General features: G+C 40.2%; 2 non-coding genes across 2 annotated transcripts; both read left to right on the top strand.

The window, feature by feature from the left end:
• The first annotated feature begins 223 nt into the window (after positions 1-223).
• Positions 224-296, top strand: TRNAM-CAU (transfer RNA methionine (anticodon CAU)). The gene has a single exon. It is a non-coding gene; the product is annotated as a tRNA-Met (tRNA).
• A 9,377-nt stretch (positions 297-9,673) lies between these two features.
• Positions 9,674-9,747, top strand: TRNAT-AGU (transfer RNA threonine (anticodon AGU)). The gene has a single exon. It is a non-coding gene; the product is annotated as a tRNA-Thr (tRNA).
• The last annotated feature ends 494 nt before the right edge of the window (positions 9,748-10,241 follow it).

Genomic DNA, 10,241 nt, shown 5'->3' with positions numbered 1-10,241 from the left:
TTTGGTCGTCTGGGGGGGGGGGAACATAGGGGGCTCATGCCTTCCTCCTTCCGGGTACGTCTTATCTCAATATCCGTTAGGAGCTGGGGGCAGAGCTGACGAAATTTTGTTGACAAGGGGGTCAAAAAAGGGCTGAAAATCCGCTAACGTTAATATTGGAATGACCCCCATTTGTAAATACGGTATTAAGATCGCTTTTAAATGTTGACATAACTCTCTTTAAGTCCCTGTGGCGCAATGGATAGCGCGGTGGACTCATAATCCAAGGGTCCCGGGTTCGATTCCCGGCAGGGACGGTTTTTTTTTCCCGTCCGCAGAGCAGCCTCTGTGTGTGTATATATTGCATATTCTGTAAAAGGGAAGGGATACAAAACTGCCTAGCACTGTGGACGGAGGCACGTTTCTCATCACAGTCGAAGCGCTGAATATATGTAATGTGTATATACTGTATATTTGGACCATTCTCTCTCCCACTTGAACATATGCCAGCTTCTTCTTTCTTTTTTCAAGTCCTTTCCACACTTCTTTTTGAAATCCCAGTCTGTGGTGTCCGGCCCTTATGTGCCACTGGGCGCACGTGCAATTTTTCTCCCTAGTCATTGGCTTCAGTCACCCATTTTCTTCAAATGGCTTGTATGTTGCATCGAGTTGATGACTGTCTTCGTGGGGAGAACGACGCGAGTAATTCGAAACTTGGGAGTCACCACTATAAATCTTTGCTAACTTTTCCGACACAACTCTGCCTCTTTTGAGGTAACGAAAGTAAGGTGCTTCGCATCAGTCCGGGGTTGTGAGCGGTTCTATCTATCCCCCCCCCTTCCGCAAAAATATTTTAAAATTGGGGGGGGGGGTAAAATTTGATCTATTCGGGGGGAATTTTATTAGCATGACCCCAAAAGAATGCGGCTAACAAGGCTACAGATATTTAGGAATATTTTGTGTTTAGGAATTTTTGCGTATACATTTCTACTTTATAGATTGATTTCAGACTAAATTTATAGTTTAAATGCTTTTTATGAATAATGCCAATTTTTGGAGACTACCCGGGGATATGACCTGGAACGTCTACGGGTAGGTCTGGGATTCTAAAAGTAATTATCTCACTTCTTCCTTCAATATTAAGTAACTTGAATTCTTTATTTCTTTACCTGTGAATTTTTGTTTCCCAGCTGTCAGTGTCCCCATTACCCAGGGTCGCAGATAGAAATAGTTTTCGAAGAGGAGGAGTGGGTGGGCAGACAGAATAATGAACTTGATCATGTGATAAGCAAGTAGCTTCATCACTTGCCCCCTTAGGGCGCGAATAAGTTAATTATGTGATAAACTAAACCATATGACCCCCCCCCCCCCCATCCCAGAAGTTATTTTCCAGCTTGTCTGCCTTTATACGCGTACCGATTTTTTTCTCCCATGAAATACCTGTAAATATTGGGGGCCCCAAACTCTTCGTTATGACCTTTCCTTATCGGTTTCAGAGAGCGCATCAGCACGAAAATGTTGAAAGTAAACTATGTTACTCGCCCTCTTATTACGTAAATTTTCTCTCATCAATATCGTAAAACCACCCTAGTCCCGAAAATGAACTCGTAGTCATAAATTGGGACCACATATGCTATAAAGTACCGATATAAATTCCTCAATTAGACTTAAATACAAATTTTTCAGAGCTGCCCTCTATATTCGACACAGACACATTTTAAATAGCGCTCGAAAAGCTGTCTGCGCTACCGTGTCCGAACTACAGCTATTTCGAGAGATGCGAGACTGACAGGGCTGCACTGGGGGCCCCGGGAAGATTCTCGTCATTTCTTTTTTCACGCCAAAGCCTGTCGAACATCATACCCAAGGTCCAGGCTGTGGGGAACATGGGGGACGCCAGTGCAGGGGCGGCTTGAGAAAACACTCGAGCCATGCGGGACTCATTTTTGGTGCGACCAACCATTTCTTTAGTCGACAAAGCTATTACGGTGCCCTTTCAACTCTGATTTAGTGGCCCTACAAGAGCGGCGCCCCCAAAAAAGCCGCCCCTGCACCAGTGTTTCTTTGGTCACTCTTTGACCTGCTCCCTTGCTTGCTAGGTCACTCACTGACCCAGCAGTCCCACGCCCTCTAGACATAGGTGGTTATTGTTTCACCGTCCGAGGGCTAAACTACTTCGTGTCGTCTTATTTGCGACCGATACCGCAGGGGACAGCTAAGGGACGATGATGGGGATCTAGGTCCTCTCATCTCTTTCCGTTCTCAGGAATTTTCGTGTTGGCCTTTGACCCATGGCCATCTGCGAATTTCTCTTTTCAGCAAGAACAGGAAATGAAGATTGAATCACAGTCCGTGTAACAGCGCCCAAGTTCAAAATTTTGTATATTTCAAATCAGTTTAAAAATTCATTTAAAAAAAGTGCAAAGTGAAATTTGCTTCGAAAGAGGGATGGGCTCGAGATACACATGATAAAAATAAATTAAAAAAAACTATCTTGATTTTTTACTGCAGATTTTACACTTTTCGTGTAATCTATAGATTTTTTTTCCTGACTTATAATTGGGTATTTTTAAAAATTGACTGGCAAAAATAAATTTTTACACATATATATAGTTGGCGCATAAATTCAAGTTGAAAAATCGACTTTTTTTAACAAGAATGTGGCTCATAACACCTTCATAAAATTAATATTTCACTATTGATGCATAAAACTCGCAAATGTGGATTATGAAATCTTAAAGTAGTGAAATTCGCATCTGCGTATTATAATACGCTCGAAAATACGGTACATTTTATCTCGCAAGGAAAAATCCAATTCTTCTCTGAAGCGCTTCTTCATAACTTTTATTTTTATTTATTTTTTTATTCATGTAAAATGAAGGAAAAAAAATCCATGTTCATGTGCAACTTGATTTATTTAGAAATTTTTCACTTTTTCTTTTTACTCCTTTTTCCTTTTTAAGAGTAAGTCACTGAATTTCCATTGAAGCACATTCATCAAGTTAACCTCTTCACCTGTGAGCCAAAACTGGCTATTAAAAAATTGATTTTTGTTTATTGTATGTCAAAATGCCCATTAAAAAAGTTTCTTTTTTTTAAAAAAACCTAATTAATTAATTGGGGTCGATATCCTTACTAGGACCATTGGAGTTAGGTACACATGTGCACCTCAGGTCTATACTTGATAAAGAATTATTACAAACCAATTGAAACAAAGAGAACTCTGGAGCGAAAAGGTCAAATTGAACTAATTAACTAGAAATAATATGAGTGATGTTCTACCCTATTGTACATACTGTAGATCAGTGGTTCTCAACCTTTGGACGCTCGCGGTCCGGTAAATCGCTTTACCGTAAGTTAAAGGCCCGTTCATACACACAACTGACGAGAAATGAATGGAAAAAAAGAAACTGCGAATCACACACTCACGGCCCGGTGGTTGTGAAACACTCCCGTAGATCCTTATCTTTCTTGAGGATTACGAAAATTTTCCCCAACTTGAAATGCTGAGAGAATACACTCAGTTGTAGACATTTGTTGAACATAGCGTGAAGGAATCGGGGGAACGTCCAGTTAATGGATTTGAGAAGCTTATTATTGATTTGGTCGTGCCCCGGTGCTTTCTTGTCATTAAAGCAATTAATAATTCCAGAGATTTCTGGTTTCGAAATCGGTCTTTCCCTCATTGTATTGTTCCTGGGGGTATTCAAAAGTTGTTCGAGATCAGGTTCCCTGCATGTGTTGCTTGCGGGAAACATCCTCTCCAGTTGGCGTTTTGCTGCGTCCATTATCGTGAGATTTTCTCCCTCCTCCATCATAAGTTGGGCTGGCCTTGCTCTTCTTTTTACTGTGCCTTTATATGTTGCACCATATGGGTCCGATGCTTCCGTGCAAAACTTTTTCCATTGGTCTCGTTTGTCTTTTTTAATGGCTTTTGTGTAAGCTTCTCTAGTTCTGTGGAATGTTTCCTTGGCTCTGATTTTTTCCTTGGCTTTGTTGTATCGTTTTTTGCTGGCCCGATATCGGCCCGATATCATTTCCTCATGATCTCGAGGTCTTGGCTCCACCATGGTGTGCGATCTTTTTCTGTCTCTCTGGAGACCTTTAGTGTCTCGTCCCCGATGTTCTTGAGAATTTTGAAGGTTCCCTCGACGGTTTTCTCGAGTTCATTTTCGGTATTGGCCCTGTTGAATTTTTGTGTCAGCCCCTTCACCTGTGGTTTAAGCTTTTTGAGAAAGTTTTCGATCCGCCTTCTTGAGTTTGAGAATTTTGTTATTGATTCTGTTTTGGGGTAGACCTGGGCTTGCTTCTTTGTGAATTTTCCACTCGATGTGTTCCAGTGTGGTGTGTTCGTTTATAAGGGTGACGTCAGGAGACCCTGTTTTTCCATCGTGACAGTATGTGATTCCTCCGTCATTGAGTATTGTTAGATTAGAAGATCTTATAAAATCCAGGAGTTTTGAGCCTCTGGGTTTTGTTTTCTTGTATCCAAGCACCGTACGGGGGCCGTTGAGGTCTGCACAGATGATGGTCGGTGTGGTGCCAGCTCTTCTTATTACTGTGTGGAGTTCATTTGTGGTGTCGTTTAGTTTATCGTATGGGGACGAGTAGGCTGATGTAAATATGTGACCAAGCATCTAGATGCGGTCCTGCTCCCCCCAGGGGCAATATTGCCCACTTTGGGAAACACTAGTCTAAACCAGTGTTTCTTAACCTTTTTCAGCTCATGGGCCCCCCATGGATCACACTTTTTTCTCGTGGCCCCCTGTCCTATCCTGGGCCCCCTCTACCCTCATCCAAGAGTGAGATACTTTCTATTTTTTATTATGAATGAAATTTTAATAAATCAGATCAATCTCTGGAATCCTGGCTAGGCACGGATTCAAATGGTGGATTATCATCTCTCCCAGGAGTCAAATTATATTGTAAAATACGGTCTGTGTGAAATACGGGACGATTCAACGAACATGCACGATAAATCGACCCTACCAACACATCAACCGTTGTTCTGGCGGCCCTCCATACTTAGCTTTAAGTAACATCTTACATATGAAAATCACAGTAGCAGATCCCATATAGTGCAGTCCCCCTCCCTCCATTATAGACATGAAGATCCGGGTCATGCCCACATAGACCCAAGGGTTAAGACGCCCCCTTCTATGGACGAATCTGATGGATTCTGAAAGTAGTAATATTTTTCAACCATGTTTCACTTTTAAAGCTTTTCTCTTCACAGCTCTCTATGACTCCCTTCACCACCTGTCGTGTATCACCTTTCTTTTGATTTTCTCCCGTGGCCCCCCTAGAATATCCCAGGAACGCAAGGGGGCCATAAGGCCCCAGGTTGAGAACCACTGGTCTAAACCATAGTTTCCTAACTTTTTGTCCCATCGCCCCCCAACTCAAGTGAACCCAGTGGCGTCGGAGCCGGGGGTGCTGTGGGTGCTCGAGCACCCACGAAAATTTGTAAAACAGGTCTGAGCACCCACAGAATTGATTCAGAAATCGAAATTTCGTACATGGAACTCAAGACGAGCACACACAGGTTCGAAACACTTCCGACGCCCCTGAGTGAATCCATAGGATCCTGTGTTAAATCCGTAACTTCCATCGCCCCCCTGGACCATTCCATCTCCTACCAGAAGGCGATATTGCCCACTTTGGGAAACAATAGTCTAAACATATACTCGTGGGGCTGCTACATCAATAGGGATACGTAAATTTCGTATTTACGAATTAACCGCGATAAATGCGAAATTCACGAAATAAATGCGAAATTTTTCAATTTTGACGAATAAATGGAAAAATTTGAATTTTTACTACTTTACTGCGAAATCATGATAATTTAAATTTTATCGTTAATTTTTCCGTGTGTTTCAAACTATAATTGATAGCTTAAAAGAATACGAAACTAAATACGAAAATAAAGGATTTAGTAGCAGACTCAGCGCGTTACATGAATGCGTGCTTCAAATTATTAAAAACACTTCTTAGTGACAACGTTTTGCACTACCAATGGTGTTGCTGCTGCTGAATCAGACATGCACTACTAATGCTGGGTGCATAAAGTGAATCTTGTGGGTGACGCATTCATTAAAGAATTCAAAGAATTTAATTCTGTTGTGGCCAAGACGAAGATAACTGTTTTAGCACTGAAGAAAAATGAGCAGTGCGTATTTAAGCTACCAAAAAGAAAAACGAAGTATCACTGTATTAGTAGGCTATTACTGGCAGTAAAATTCTTCCAGACGTCTGTAGTAATCAGGCAGAATTCGTGGTTCAAAGGTGTCGTTCATCTGAGCGAATATCATATATTGCTGCTTTTCTCAATAAATATGAAGACGATTACCTACTCCAGCACATAAGTCTCTTAAAAATAAGTTTTGGCAGTGAAATTCTAGCTCCTAAAATACGGGTTAAAGTTGACTTTCGTTTCCGAGTTCTGTAGGAAAATTATGCCAATTGACAATTTGAAAGGATCAAACTTTCCGCACATATTTGATGGAGTTAGTAGATTTGAAATCTTTTGGGCTGAAATTTCACAAGGGCATTTTTACGAAAAAAAATATACAAATGAGTACAGCAGAGTCTCGCTTATCCGACGTAAACGGGCCGGCAGAACGTCGGATAATACGGAGGTGTTAAGGAAAAGCCTATTATACGTCAAATAGGTTATAATTTTGCACATTACGAACCTAATAATCATGAAAACAGAAAAACAACAGAAAAAATTAAGTGAGAAGATGAACTTACAGTTACAGAATATTTTGAAGTTAAATACAGTACTTAAAAAAGTTCAGGCCTGGATGATTTAAAAATATTTTTGATCGTAGTCTGCTTTCCTGACGAGTGCCGTTTCTCCGCTGCCATATCTCGTCATCTTTGCAGCATCATTATGTCGATTTCTGTAGCTTCTTGTTGCTCAATGTATTTTATTGCAGTTTCTAGAGCCTTAAATCCGTCGTTATGTGAAATTCTGAAAGCTCAATAGTCTGTGCTTGATCTTTTTTTTTTTTTGCGGTGGGAGACGTCCGATAATACGGAAGGTCGGATAAACGAGATTCTACTGTATGTTGGAATCGAACGGCATAGTATTCTGCTGTAGACACATTTTCATTTCATTTCATCCCGTGCACCGCCCAGGCTCTATCGACCATTGTCAATTTTTACCATTGCCCCGGATTAGGGGGCTGGACGATGTCGGGTGCTTTATTATGCATATAAAATACATGAATATAAAAACACATTATTAAAAAAAAAAGTATACACAGATTTAAATATTTCTATTTTACAATTTATTTCGATGAGCTCTTCTGATGTCTTTGTAGCTCTATTGAGCTTGAGCCCTTTGTTGTTGTCTGTGGCCAAGCGCCAGGTCCTGAACCACGTTTTCCCTCATTGGCCTGTTGGCTCGGGTGAGCTTTCTCCGTGGCCAGGCCAGATCCTGGACCACGTCATCCTTCGTTGGCTTTGCTGAAGACACAACAGCAGAAAAGAGTTAAAATAAATTGACTTTACCCATGACATTCCAACCAGTGTCGTCTTAATGCATGGGTCCGACCGAACACGGCCCAGAAACCTCAAGTGCAGAGGGGCCTTATGAAAATGAGATCTAGTTCGGATTATCGAGAGTAAGCATTTCTAGTAAGGTGGGGGAGGGAGGTCTCAGAAAAATCATTTTAGCCGAGGGCCTATGATATGCTATTTTTTTTTCAAATATATTATTTTACTTATTTTTTAATTTTTATTTTTTGCGAAAAAATACATTTTTTTGTGAAAAAAATACGAAATTTCTGACCTGATTTTTTTTTTTTTTTTTTGCGAAATTTACGTATCCCTATACATCATGGATGCACTAATACAGTCGAATCCCGTTATAACGAACGCCAAGAGACCGGAGGAATCACTTCGTTATAACGAAATTTCGTTATAAAGGAATTCCAGGTTATCTAGCATTGTTCCTATGTAAACTTATTTGGGGGATTAGAAAAGTGTTTGTTAAAACGAAATTTTCGCTATAACGGTATTCGTTATAACGGGATTCGACTGTAATTACGAAAAAAGATCTCTATTTATAAACAAATCTCATAACTCCACAGTTGTGTTTTGGCGCATGTGAAAGCTTTCGCAAAGTGAAAAGTTATGGGGAAAGATGGGTAGTATTTAGTACCTACACGAGCCTCCAGATGTAGATGACCGTATTGCTTTTAGACATTGCTTAGACTCGGCCTAACAATAAGAGACCATCTGACAAGGAAAAAATCGTTAATGACACAAAAGCACTGCTAATGCAGTGGCATAGCAAAAGAAATGAACTACGATGAGAAGAGGCAAAGGTGTTGCGATGCTAGCCGTTACACAGGCATCCTTATCCTTTATCGCGCCATTAATTTTGTCCCAAAGTTTCTAGAATATAGGTATAGGTTTTGTCCTGCGTCCTGCACGTGGTGAGTTCGCTAATTTATTTAGATATTTATTTAATTGGGATTCAATTTTTTTATGTTTCTTTTCTTTATAAGTTTAGTTTATATCATTTGTAGGGCATTCATGAGCCACACAGGTTTTATTTATGATTATGCCGACCGTTATCTATTCTTGACCACTGTTTCCTCACGCTTGCCGGCCTAGGCTATAGCATGCTTAGCCCCCTCCAGGGCCGGATTGGCCCTAAGCACTTGAACAGTTATGGCGCCCAGTCTCAAATAGGATTTCGTTATGTGAATACACCCCTGTTGTTCTACATATCTCCCACCCAATACCCAAGGAATCCGACCAGGCATCTTCAACCCGTTGCTCCCTGAAACACCCTGAGTGCTCGATGCTTGTGTCAGATTTTGTGCTCGTGAGCACTTGATCAACGTTGCAAATAAACACCTTGTACAAGTTGCATTGTAGGGTTGGAAATCATCCTGATTTCATGCATTGGTATGTCAAACTTGTTGTAAGGGTGCTCTTTTGATGATAGGCAAGGGTGTAGCGGGGGGGGGGGACTTTGGGGCTCTGCTCTCCGAAATGTGAGAAAATGACGCAAAAAAAAAAGCCAAATCTATTCTATCATTTTGCTCCCCCCCCCGAACGAAATTTCTGGCTACTGGCCTGATGATAGGTATATTCAGTGCTCTCGCGACTTAAAAAATTGTAGACAATTTTTTAGCACCAATTTTCTCATTGTTTTAGCGGTGTCAATTGTGCTTCTGTAAGTGGTGCTAATGTGTGCCGAGTTCAATTCTGTGGATACGATAATGTGGTGAGTTCACTATCATGTTGAAATCTGAGCCATCATTGACATTTTAACATCTGTGGGTTTTAGATGCTGCCATATAATTAGAACATTCTCTTGATCGCTTAAGTGATAATGGTTTCTATTGTGCTCTATTTATGTGTTGATAGGTTTCATCCCTAAGTTTAATTCCAAGAGATTTTTTGATCATTACCTTTAGCTGCAAGTCTGGCTTTTTATTTTTACATGGTGTTTGTATTTTAATGTTATCACTCATGTGGAACAAAAATGATCAAAGATCAACTTCTTGACTTTTGGTCTTTTTATCTGTTTTGAATGACCTTTTGTGAAATCGTGTGGTGCTTACCCTGATCAGTCAAAACATTGCGCACGTTTTTGTCTGTTGACCTGCTTGAATTCAATTCCTACTTTCTCTTGTTCCCTGGGAATTTCTGTTCTATTGCATAAATTGGTGGCACTATGGCTTAGTAGGTCGAAGCACTTGTCTAGTAAACAAGAAATCGTGGGTTCGATTCCCACCAGTGCCTTGATTATGTAACAGATTATTTTTCCTTGTCTCTTGGTTAGCTTTCGCTCTCATTAATTTACTTTAGTAGCCTATATGGTAAAACCCAGGGTTTGATAAATACCAGGTACCATGGCGCCTGCAAGACTAAAAATAGCAGCTCTTAAAAAAAACTGCCATTTTTACGACTTGCACTAGAATTTCCTGTAACATACTGATGGTTCCCTCCCTGATGATTTCCTGGTAAAACAAATAAAATTGAAGTTTTAATATTTCTTAGCCGCTGGAAAACATAGTTTCACTTAATAAAATGCTGAGGTTATATTCTAAACGTGAAGTCATTTTTTAAAATCAAAAAATTTAAATACTGAATTTTTAAAAATTCAAAATTTTGAGGTGTAATTTTCATCCTTAGGTACAAACAGGGTTGGGTTTTGACATCAACACGTTTAACTATCACAAATTTTATTTCTTATCAATTGCATAAAAAATTACCATAAATTAGTAACAGTAATT

Source organism: Pholcus phalangioides, unplaced genomic scaffold (assembly GCF_987345545.1).
Source record: "Pholcus phalangioides strain wild (caught in Gottingen) unplaced genomic scaffold, Ppha-v1.0 ptg000017l_1, whole genome shotgun sequence".
NCBI classification, from domain to species: Eukaryota; Metazoa; Arthropoda; class Arachnida; order Araneae; family Pholcidae; genus Pholcus; species Pholcus phalangioides.
This window is presented reverse-complemented; position numbering and strand designations above follow the sequence as displayed.